Source organism: Neltuma alba, unplaced genomic scaffold, assembly GCF_004799145.2.
Source record: "Neltuma alba isolate B1F8T4 unplaced genomic scaffold, ASM479914v2 tig00001391_pilon, whole genome shotgun sequence".
In the NCBI taxonomy this organism is placed as follows: Eukaryota; Viridiplantae; Streptophyta; class Magnoliopsida; order Fabales; family Fabaceae; genus Neltuma; species Neltuma alba.
The window spans coordinates 50,431-62,158 of record NW_021632442.1 but is presented as its reverse complement, the minus strand read 5'-3'; the positions used below and the strand labels follow the sequence as shown (position 1 = coordinate 62,158).

At 34.1% G+C, this 11,728-nt stretch overlaps 2 pseudogenes; one reads left to right on the top strand and one right to left on the bottom strand.

The window, feature by feature from the left end:
• Window positions 1–370: 370 nt before the first annotated feature.
• Window positions 371–4,610, top strand: LOC114756402 (2-hydroxy-6-oxo-6-phenylhexa-2,4-dienoate hydrolase-like; annotated as a pseudogene).
• A 1,754-nt stretch (window positions 4,611–6,364) lies between these two features.
• Window positions 6,365–8,558, bottom strand: LOC114756393 (PLASMODESMATA CALLOSE-BINDING PROTEIN 3-like; annotated as a pseudogene).
• Between the last annotated feature and the right edge of the window lie 3,170 nt (window positions 8,559–11,728).

Sequence of the window (11,728 nt, the reverse complement as noted above, 5' to 3'; positions counted from 1 at the left end):
TGAAGGGTGTTAAAGTTATATTATCGCTGAGATCTATTCTAACATGTACAATCATCTCTCTAATTTAAATCAGAAACAGAATAAATTTACTTTTCCTGAAACTATAGTTTTGAGTCTAAACTCTAAAGCAATTTGAGACCCAAACCATGGTTTGGTTTCAAAATCATGTTTATCGTACTGCCAAACATCTTGGTCGGGAAAAAACAAAAGGGGAAAAAAGGATAATACGACCCTTCGGGGTGGGGACAGTAATCAATCCATGCCAGAGAAAAGCTCAGTGTTCCTGCAAAACCCAAAGTACCGTACAGATATGTGGTGGGTCTTTAATCGTCCCTCACCGTAAACAAAATATCGCAATTCCAAACACAAGGCGCATGCGTAAGGCGTTAATGGGGTGTTTTTGCTGACATTCCGTTCCGCTGTCGAACTCTCTGCTTGAAAACTCAACTTGATGGTGTTGGTGTGTTATCGCTCTCAATTCATTTCACTGTCTCAGCGCTTAAAACCTCAGCGTCTATTATTGCCAATGCTTAGCTCAGTTTGCGCTGTACAATCCCAAACATGCAAGTTTTCGCCCTCGGTTCTGTATCAGCATCAGCATCAGCATTAGCAATGCCTACTAGGTGCACCATGCTAGGGCGTTTCCGGGTTGTGGCTGATGGGTTCCCTTCGTTTCTTCCCAAAGAGGTGGAGAAAATCAAAGACCCATTTGCTCGAAACCTCGCCAAGAGGATTCAGAGACTACCTGTTCCTGTAAGTTCCCACATTTCCCCTCTGTATTTCGCCTTTTCAGTGGAAATTTCGTGCGTTCTTGTTTATGAATTGCACATTAGATGTGGGCTTTGTCCTGTTTCATCACCCTTTTGTGTTTCTTTTAAGTTTCTACCATTGTGGCTGCTTGAAAACGGTAATGGCAAAAGCCTAATGTTGTTTAGCTTGGTGTCGGATGATAGCTGCCTCCCCGGACCTATCTAAACTCTGCTAGAAGGACTGTGCGCTATGGCGATGTACATATAGTTACTTTCGTGTCTCGACGAACATTTTGGACTTGAAACATAACCATTAGACTGGCCTACTATTAATTCGTGGCTTGAAATAACTAGGGATGTCATCGAAAGCTGGTCTTATGAGCAGAACTTGGTTAAACTATGAGTGTGACGCCATGGTTACTTGTAGTATGTGTCCCAATCGGTAACATCTTATTTTCCTGGAGAACGGACGTGCTTGTTTTAGTTGCCTGGATCTCTAGGCTGCCTCGATTTATTTTCATTTGAGATCTTGAAATAAGATTATATAGCTTGTCATAACTCACTTTCAGACTCTAATCCCCTGGAATATAATTCAACCGCCAAATTGCTTTGGTTTGGAAACATTTTGCCAAAATGGTTTCAGTTGGAAATTTTTATATTTATGATAAATATTATGTATGTGTAATTTCTGATTCTCCTCATTCCTCAGTTTAATATGGCACTCATCCCTTTCTGCTTATAAACTGCTGATCTAGTCCATGTTGGCCAAAGCAGGTGAAGTTCTCCGAAAATCTCATAATGAGTAGCTGTGTGCTTCACCTTTCTTTTTCTCCATCTTTCTCTCTGCAACATTTTAGTTATGATTTTCTTCCTTTTTTTTTTTAAACTTCTTTGTCTATCAGAAAAACTTCCACCATGCGATGTGGTATCAAAGCGCAATCACTTCTATCAGGTACCTACAGGTTGCTTAATATATTCATTAAATATTGTGCATTCTAAAGGAGTATTGCAGCTTACTTGCTAGTTGTTACAGTGTAGTTATGAAGTATTATATAATTTTGAAAGTTAAAACTGTTTTGAATTACTTACCTTTGTTGCTAATCATACGAAATGAAATTTACCCCCAAAAAAAAAAAATCATGTGAAATTAAATGATAAATCAGTAACATATAGGTTTGGGCTTTTTCATCAACATTTCTTTTTCTTTTTTTTTTTTTCCTTTGTAAGAAAGGTCGCTATATAACCAATAAGGGCAAGTGTATCCTATTTGAAACAATATGATGCATGCCTAGGAAAATTTTCGAAAGTTTCAGGATAGAGTAGGGTATATATGGTGGTGGTACTGACTTAAAAAAAAAGGATAATAATAACCATCACAAACCTTGATTTTAGCCTAATTGTTACTCATTGTGCATGGCGCATCAATTTCTGCTAGAGATTGGTATGCTTGCAGGAAAGTCATATTGGTGCATCTAAATGGCCGTTCACTGTTTGTCAATTTTTTCCTCTTCTTTTGATTTCCTTCCATTCATTACTAATTGTGTTGAAGTTGTTCTGTCAACAGTTTTGGAACTCGTACATTAGAAGGCCTATGATATTAGTTGGACCAAGCCTTGGCTCTGCAGTTGCCATTGACTTTGCAGTCAATTATCCAGAAGCTGTATGTGTCATCCAATAATTTAACTTCGGAATATCTTCCATAAACCAAATTTGGGAAAACTTGCATAGTACAAAAAGGTGCTTCATTTAGTGACACAATGGGATGCACTGAGCCTTTGGTTGTAGTTCATCTTTTCAGGTGGAAAAGCTTGTTTTGATTGATGCAAGTGTATATGCTGAGGGGACAGGAAACCTAGCAACGTTACCTAGAGCTGTAGCTTATGCTGGGGTAATTATATGTTAAATACTGAAATGCTAAAGCCTTGACTGCTTAGCCCCGGCAATCATCCGGAAACTCATTTCAGAAAGTTTACTGCCTAAACATTTTTTTCTTTATATAATTTTTTAAAATATTTTCTATGGTCTTTAATTTTAGTTTCATATTACATTATTCCTTTCCCTTCCTATTCAATTTAACAAGGGTAGAATCGATAAGAATCTTAAACTACTTATTGTTATACTGACTACTGGCCCTCTTTTGATTCAGGCATATTTGTTGAAGAGCACTCCATTACGATTATATGCAAACTATTTGACATTTTCGGACATACCATTCAATACTAGTCTTGATTGGACCAATGTGAGTTGCACTACTTTTATTTATCATTCATGTCAGATAATGCAGTATTTGGATCTTTGAATCATTGAGCTTCATAGCTGAGGTATGTATCCTCGCATTTCATGTTCAGTAACCTAAAAAAGTGTGTATACAATAGTTGGGAATCCAAATTTCCTATGTGTGTAACAAATGTTCTCCTAGACTGCCTGTGGTGCCTTCTTACTGATCAGTTATCATGTACTTGGGCGCTTCAAATTTTGAAAAATTTGTTTGATCAGTGTTCATAAAAATATTTTCTAGGTGGGCCGCTTGCATTGTTTATTGCCTTGGTGGGAGGATGCTACAGTGGATTTTATGACTAGTGGTGGTTATAACGTTGCTTCCGAGATAGGAAAGGTACCTTAATAGGACAGGTTAATAAGCTTTACACACACACACACACATTTATTGACATTTGGAAAAGAGAAGCATGTTGACACTGATGAATGGGTCAAAATTTGAGTGCTCGGCATCGCCCGTGAAGTGTGTACGTTTTGATAATTGGTGATTACACGAGGCATTGTAACGATTCATCTTATTTAAGCTTGTTTGCTAAAAAATCCTTCCATATGTATGCTTCAATGTAGTTTCTTTGCTGTACAGCATTACATTTATTAATCACCTTCTAGTTGTGTTCAATTTCGCTGTACTGCAGACAATTCTTTTATCACTCAGAATGAAGCAACTATACACATTTCACACTTTTGAAGGAAAACTCAGCGACACGATAATTTCCTCTTGCAGTTATTTATCTTGTACAGAAGTTTTTACAAATTATCATGACTAAATTACAATTGCAAAGTCTTAATAGTGCATAGTGAAAAAGTTATTAGTACTTCCATAACTGCTTATATTTTACGTATGGGGCATGAGGAAACTGTTTCATGATGGCTTTTCTGCCCATATTACTTTCATGCTTAGAGAAAAAGTTTTGCTGTCGGCTACTTACACACCACGCCAAAAGCATAACGGTTTTTGCTTGAAAAACAATTATAAATTTGTTTATTTTAAATTAAGGATGAAGGGGAGGGGTGAAGTGAGGGGATTGATTCCCCCGAAAGCTAATAAATATGGAGTTGGTAAATGTCATAATATGTCCAAATATTTAATTGGATCGATATATTCATGCTGATGAAAATTCCCTTATGCTTGAGTAAAGCAGTTTGCCATCCTCATTTCTCTGTATGACATTACAATTTATGCTTAACAGGTAAAGCAAAAAACACTAATCATTTGGGGTGAGAATGACCGTATCATCAGCAATAAGCTTGCCGTGGTTAGTTTCCATATTGTACTCTTCATCTTTCTCAAACGTGATGAACTAGATATCAGATTGCTTAGTGTATGGAAGTCATGTTTCTGAAGCATAATTTAATTTCTCCTTTGGGTTTTAGTTGAATGTGAGGAAGTAGGGATGATATTCTGCTCCAACGCTGTGATTGAAGTCTATCTTGAACTTTTTACTTTTGCAGAGACTTCACTGTGAAGTACCTGATGCAATTATACGCCAAATATCGAATTGTGGCCACCTTCCTCATGTAGAAAAGCCAGATTCTGTTGTCAAATTGATAGTTGAGTTTGTTCAGAGAAAGTCCAGCAGGTAAATCAGTTTGTTTGACGAATGTGGGTGTTAAGCTCCTATTACCCATTTACTTACAGAGAAAATAGCAATAGCAGTAGATATTTGGGAAAAGGAATCAGCAGGCGATGGAGCTAAGAAGCCTAAGGTCTGCTAAATAATTATAGTTATTTCCATTTATAAGAGTTGTATCCAAAATCTGAACTTGATTTATGAGATGATGATATAGTGTTCAGTGATCATATTTCTCACTGAGACTGGAATCGTACATTCTTTGCCTCATGAGGACAATGTACATGTGTCGCATTGAACAAGAATAAAAACTTAATGATATTAATGCCTTGGAAGCCACTTATTTACAAAATGAATATATTGGGTACATTTGGATAGAGATAGAAAAAGTAGAATCATGAGCCTCATTCTTAATAATGAGATGGGAGTTTCACACCTGATTCTCTGCATTCATTTTGTAAATAGAGAATACAAACGTGTTTTCTCAAGAACATGTTCTCTTTATATGCTCAAGCTCTATTCTAGTTGATGCTGCCTTTTGAAGGATCTACCATGACATGTCTTACTCTGGACAATAATAAAAAACTTCATACATGTACAGGTATAATGTTTAAGCCGTGAGATTCTCTAACCAAGCAAAAAGCAGATATATTTTTAATATCCTTGAAAATAATCCCTCAGATATAATGTTTGGTTAGGTCTGTGGTCTCTCGTTTGATTATTCTCTCTCTGTGGTTGGCATATCATACATGTACAGGTTGGAAATCTCTCTTTTTCACTCTCTCTCTAGATATTTGTGTGTCTCAGCTGTGTGTACATATATTTATGTATATGTATATATATGGCTTTATGTTGGGGCTTATTCATATCCGAATGAATTTGATTAAGCCCATCCAACCCGAATTACTACTAGCTCTACGTACCATGTTGGAAGCCCCTATAGTCAGTGGTTTGGATATTTTATTTCTATATGCTCAATAATAGGAAACTAAACACCATCATCCATTGATGAGAATGAAGCCGAGGTATACTATTTATTTTCCGTACACCTATTATAGTAAGCTTTTTTATTTTAACTAAATGCCTTTTTTAATGTGAGAAGTGTAGAGAATAAAATCATAATATTTATTGATAGTAGATTTTATGTGGGTTTAATTGTATAAAATTAAAAGATAAAAAAAAAAAAACGATAGCCAAATTTTCTGTTCAATGAATCAACGTTCTGGATACAAAGAAGAAAGGGGCTCAGGTGGGCGGTTCATGAATTACAATAATGTCAGCCGAACCCTTGATTATTTAATATTCGTCGGTGATTCATATCAGTCAAACTCCATTATTCTCTCACATTCTTGTCCATCAAAAATTGGTCCACGCAACACAAGAAAGTCCCATATGGTGTCATTTCATCCTTCCATTATCATTATATTATTATTATTATTATTACTATTATTATTTATTAATTAAATTTCCAATAAAAGTTAAATAAATTGACGTGCAAAATCGACGTCCAATTGTATTAATTAATGAAAACCACACCTTATAATAAGAAATTAAAAATTGCAAGTACACTTTATGGCAGCCTCCTCTAATATTTACACGTACTTGCACTGACAAGAAGCGGAAAAGGACGACACCAATTAAAATAAACGACAACACAAACGTCTCCCCATCAACTCAAAACGACTTGTCATCCACTCATCCACATAAAGCAGATGGTACAAGGTTCGGATACCAAGTGAAAAGAAGGAGATCAGATAAGCGCGAGAGGGCATCTTGGAATGAAAATACCATTAAAAATTGACGGTGGGGAACAACAAATAGTGCTGCTCATAAATATACAAATGGAGAAAAGGTAAGAAAAAGAAAAATAATAACAACAACAATAAAGGAAACAAATTATATGCCATTCCTAGCTTATCCTAAGTGGGGTCCCTCCCTTTCTGGATGATTCTCCTCAATTGGTAAATAAATTACAAGACTACCCATCCTCTGTAATGCCAAAATCTCATCCAAAAATCCAACCCAACCACCAAGTATTTTCTCCTTTATAACAACACTAGCTTACTATTACAGCTAGCACTGTACCATTTAGACTCTGAGAAAAGATAGCCAGAAGGTAAGAACAAGGGGAATCAGTAATTTAGTGCCTTCCACAAGAATCTCCCCACCACTGCTACTATCATTGAATGGTGTTGTAGATGATGTTGGGCTAATTACTATCATTGAATGTGTTGTAGATGATGTTGGGCTAATTCCAAAACAGGACTTCCCATGGTGGTTCCAGTGCCAGTACCGGTGCCGGTACCAGTCCCAGTTCCGTGTACCTGTTCCGGTTCCAGTACCGGAAGGTGGTACGATGGTGGAAGGAGATGTGCCTGTGTGCCAATGGTTGGGCTGCCTGCGTTGCTGCAAGAAGAAGCAAACTAATTGATCAACCGAGATTAGATGAACTTTCAAGAAACCTAATTGATCAAACGTAATTTACAGATCTAGGGTCAACACATCAGGAGGGTACAAGAGGACAATATCTGATGAAACATCCAGATCACAAGCCAGTTAATTGATTTAATGTCAAGCAAGAAACATGATGGTATTTCCAAAAAGACCTTTTAGATGGACTATACTTCAGAATCTGGGAATGTGGATAGCTCAACCAAAAACGTCTTTATGGCTATCTACGCCAAAATATCAAACCTTCTTTACAAAACCATCCCAGTTTGAGAGGCGTTCTTGCAAAGATTGAAACAAAAAAATTGTTATGAAATCCTTGTTGAAAATTAAAACAGGGTATGGAAAACAGAGGATTGGTTCTTGACGAAAGATATGGATTAAAAAATAACAGAAAGGAAAATAAAAAGAGGATTCCAGTTCCACCCAATTCACAGAACAAGTTTCAGGATTTAAAATCAGGAAACATACCTTGCACTTGAGGGATAAACACAAAGATGAAGTAGCTGCAGATCATTGAGCAAAAAGGCAAAAGAACATGAAAGAGCATTAGAAAGACTGAAATCCCTCAAGTTTGAGTCGAAAATAAAAATAAAATAAAATAAATTGAAAGAAGTTTGGAAAATCAGGAAAATCTAGTTACATGGTGGATTAGCACTTGTGGTGGCAGTGCCTGAAAAATCACAGCTTCCCTGAGCTTGTCCTTTTCGCTGGAAGTAGCTATTAACAGCCCAGTTACAGTGATCTTTCACAGTGTTAGGGTTATAACAAACTCCATTTTGCATAATAGGAGTACAGTCAGCTCCAGCTCAACACGCATAATCTATATTTTCTGAAGCACTTGATCAGCCACACCATCTTTGCATACACAGTAAAGAGCGCCTATTGAATACCCAAAAAAAGAGAGACATAAAACAAGCTAGTCTTAGTCCCCACAAGATCAACCTTTTTTCTTCCTCTTTTTAATCTTAAAGATGAAAAGGTCACAGGAAAAACATGTCTCAGAATTATCTTTAATCAAAAACAGAGAAAAACCCATCTCACAAATTCCAAGCTTTCTCAGAAGGAAACAAAAACAAAAACATGAAAACCCATCTCATGATCAGAATCTGGCTGAGGAAAAAAACACAAGCACCAGACAGGAAGAAACCAAGATTGCTTACTTGACCGGCCAATCAAAGCTGAGAGAACCAGTAAATACACCAAGAAAGCCATGATGATGGGTAATTCAATTTCAACAAGCTATCAGGCTGTATTAGTCTGATGAGGCGAGAGACAGAGAGAGTGAAGATCAGAGAAGAAAGAAGATTGATTTCTCAAGAAAAAGGCGAGTCCAGCGCTGATATAGTGGTGCGTCTGTATGTGAAACACTTTTTCAGCTCCACACTAATGCCTGGTTTCCTATCATGGACATGGATGATTAAGATAGGCGCGCTTCTTTATGTATACACGTAAAAAAGAATTAAAGAATATAGGTTTTATACTTCTATTACAGTGAGGGTCCGTAAGGATTGTTCTGGGGACTTGTGTATCTCATAAAGGCTGAAACTTTAGGGGAATATAATTCTGATGATTCATTGTCAAACGGTCCTAAACTCATGAGGATGGTCAAAAGTTAACCCAACCTGGTTCTGGTTAAGCTGGGAATCTAAAAGAAATAAATAAAATACTTTTCCGGTTCGTAATATATGACCCAATTCTTAAGTTGATTTTGATTCTAAATATAAGACCCATTTCTTATATTTATCAATTTTCTCTAAATTACCTCTATGAATACTCCCTCAACCATAATCAAGTAGAAGAGGAAGAAGGGGTATTAAGAAAGATAATTATAGTGTTTTAGGAAAAATGGTCACTTTTTTTATAATTAACCAACTTACCTGACTTTTTATTTAATCAAATTAGTTAAATTGATCTTATATTAAAAATTGGAAGAATAATAAATAAATAATGTCCATGGGGGGCCAAGAATGGGAAGGTCGGTTCCTTTGTATCTTTTGCTGTAAGCGTGAGCTGTCACCAAAGTACAGAAGCTCCAGCGAGCACTATTCTTCTTCTAGATAACTTCCAAATAAGGAGGTTAATGTAACAATCGGTATTTACAATCAGTGTAGGAGCATCAAAGTAAAATTGGATTATTCATAAATTTAAATAATACTACCTCCAGTCCTAATTATAAGAGACAGTTGACTAATTTGATGAGATTAAGAAAATAAATTGAATTAGTTATTTGTCCTAAATAAATGTTGTTTTTCCTAAAATATCCTTACTAATCAAGTGTATTGATTAGAACTATCATTGTTAGAAGAGTTACTTTGAAATAAAATGTATAAATATAAGAGACAAAGTAGATTGGGGCCTTATATTTAGGACCAAAATAAAAATCAAATAGGATCTTATATTAAGGATAGGAGGTATTATAACTTATTTTGGAATAGGGTGCATATAATTTTTTATTCTCAAGTTTATCTTCATTTCAGTTTTAATTCCTCGAGTTACTTAAATTTTCTTTCATTTGAAATATTAGTTCTCATAATTTAATAAAATTATAAATATTTTGTTCTTAAAGGACCAAAATTCATAGTTTCAAATCAAAATTTGTGTAAATTTAAAGGACTAAAAATAATATTCTTCCAGTCCTTAATATAAGATCTATTTAACTAATTTGATTAGATTGAATAAGTTAGGTAAGTTGTTAATTATAAAAAATATAATATATTTTTTCTAAAATATTATAGTCATCTTTTTAAAATATCCTGAACTATAGGAATTGAGAACTCATATCTAGTTTAGTTTTGTTTTATTAATGAAAATCTAGTTTAGGTTGTGATGTTGATATGGGACAATATTTTATTTTATTTTTATTTAATCTCTTAGTTAACTTCCTCCATCTCTTTGATTGCTCGTGTCACACGCATTATTTTCATGTGTTGGTGCGTGAATCATTCGCTTGGCAGGAGCCGAGACGCCTCATTTGAAGTTGGATTATGCCATCGTGTCATTTTTCAATTGGTAACAGTTTCTTAATTTCTTTTTAAAGATCAGACAACAGTTTCTTAATTCTCTCTCTCTCTGCATATAAAGTAATAAATTACTTTCCAAAATATAAGACAAGTTAAAGACACTTCTGATGACTGGGAATTTATTCACTTCGAAACTAAAAAAGTGTTTGGGTAAGATCAAAATCATGATTTTAAAAGTGTTTTTACAATATACGAGATAAATATGTGAAAGAATTTGTCTTGATTTATAAAAAAGTGCTTCTGAAAGGTAATTATTAGGGTACCCAAACACCCCTTAAATGACCGATGGCTAGTGTTATATACTTGATGTGCAAAAAGCTTAACAATATATATATATGGGATTAAATAAGATTAGGAACAAAAAAAGTATCCAATTAGGCAACTCACATCTTAAACTAATTTTAAACAATGAAATAATTAAAGTAGATTATTATTTATAATTAACAATTAAATACTGTTAATTGATATTTTAAGGAAAAATAAAATTTGATAAGTAATTAACTAGATTCTATTCTGATAAACAAAATCTGAGAGTGAAAGTGAAAACTTGAAATTGACTATGGGCTTTGGACTTGGATAATGGGCTATCATGAGATTATTTGAAAATGAATTGTGATATTAATTTATTACAAAAAAGGGGAAAAAAACGAGTTGATCCAAATATTAAAAATCTAGATACTCAAATAAGGCTAGAAAGCTTTATTAACAATCCAAATTGTTCTTATCAATACCATGATGCTTGCTATAAAAATGAATATATTCCTATCATTATTATGATGCTTATTTAATAGTGATGCTTAATTTCTTTTTTTTTTTTATAGGGAAAATCTACTTTTAATTAATCATTATTATTATTCAGGATAGGGTGGCACCAAATATCAACTTTTGGAGCATAATAATACTTGGTACATGAAGAAATATTGCCACTTTTGACTTTACAGCTCCATTTAGCCCCTAAAGATTGAGTACTTCATCTTTTAAAAGATTAAAGTGTGGAATTCTTTTGATTCTTTTTTTATATAGCTATCTAATATTTAACATTATTAAATGATATTCAAATATAATCCAACTCCATTAGAACTAATTCTCTCAAAATGATTTTTTAAATTTATAAAATCTAAACTCTTGACCTAAACCAAATGTCTGATTAATAATTAAAATTTTCATCTCTTTGGCGGAACTTTTTTTTATTTTAATACGTCATTCATGTGATTTTGTTTAGTAAAACGGGATTTTATATCTTCTAGTCTCTTATGGCTATATACATTCATAACATTTCATAACACTAATTGGCTAATAATTTATCGTTTGATAGTATTTATTTTTAATTATATTCTTAAAATAAAATGAAACTCATTTTCATGATCAAAATAATTATTTTAGTTTCTTCTATCATAACACCCCTCTCCTATTTTGTATTTAGAACAGTAAACATATAATTATGCTTATATAGATTATTTTATGTATTATTAGCATTAAAAAGGAAAAAGCATAAACATTTATGGCCGTATACTTCATTATATGTCTTATTTTTCTTTTAAATTTTCTTCTCATTACATAACAAATCCTTACCACCCCACACATTGATAAGCCTACCTACCTTACTATTACATACTCCTCCGGTCCTTAATATAGGACCCAATTGTTGAGTTGGTTTTGG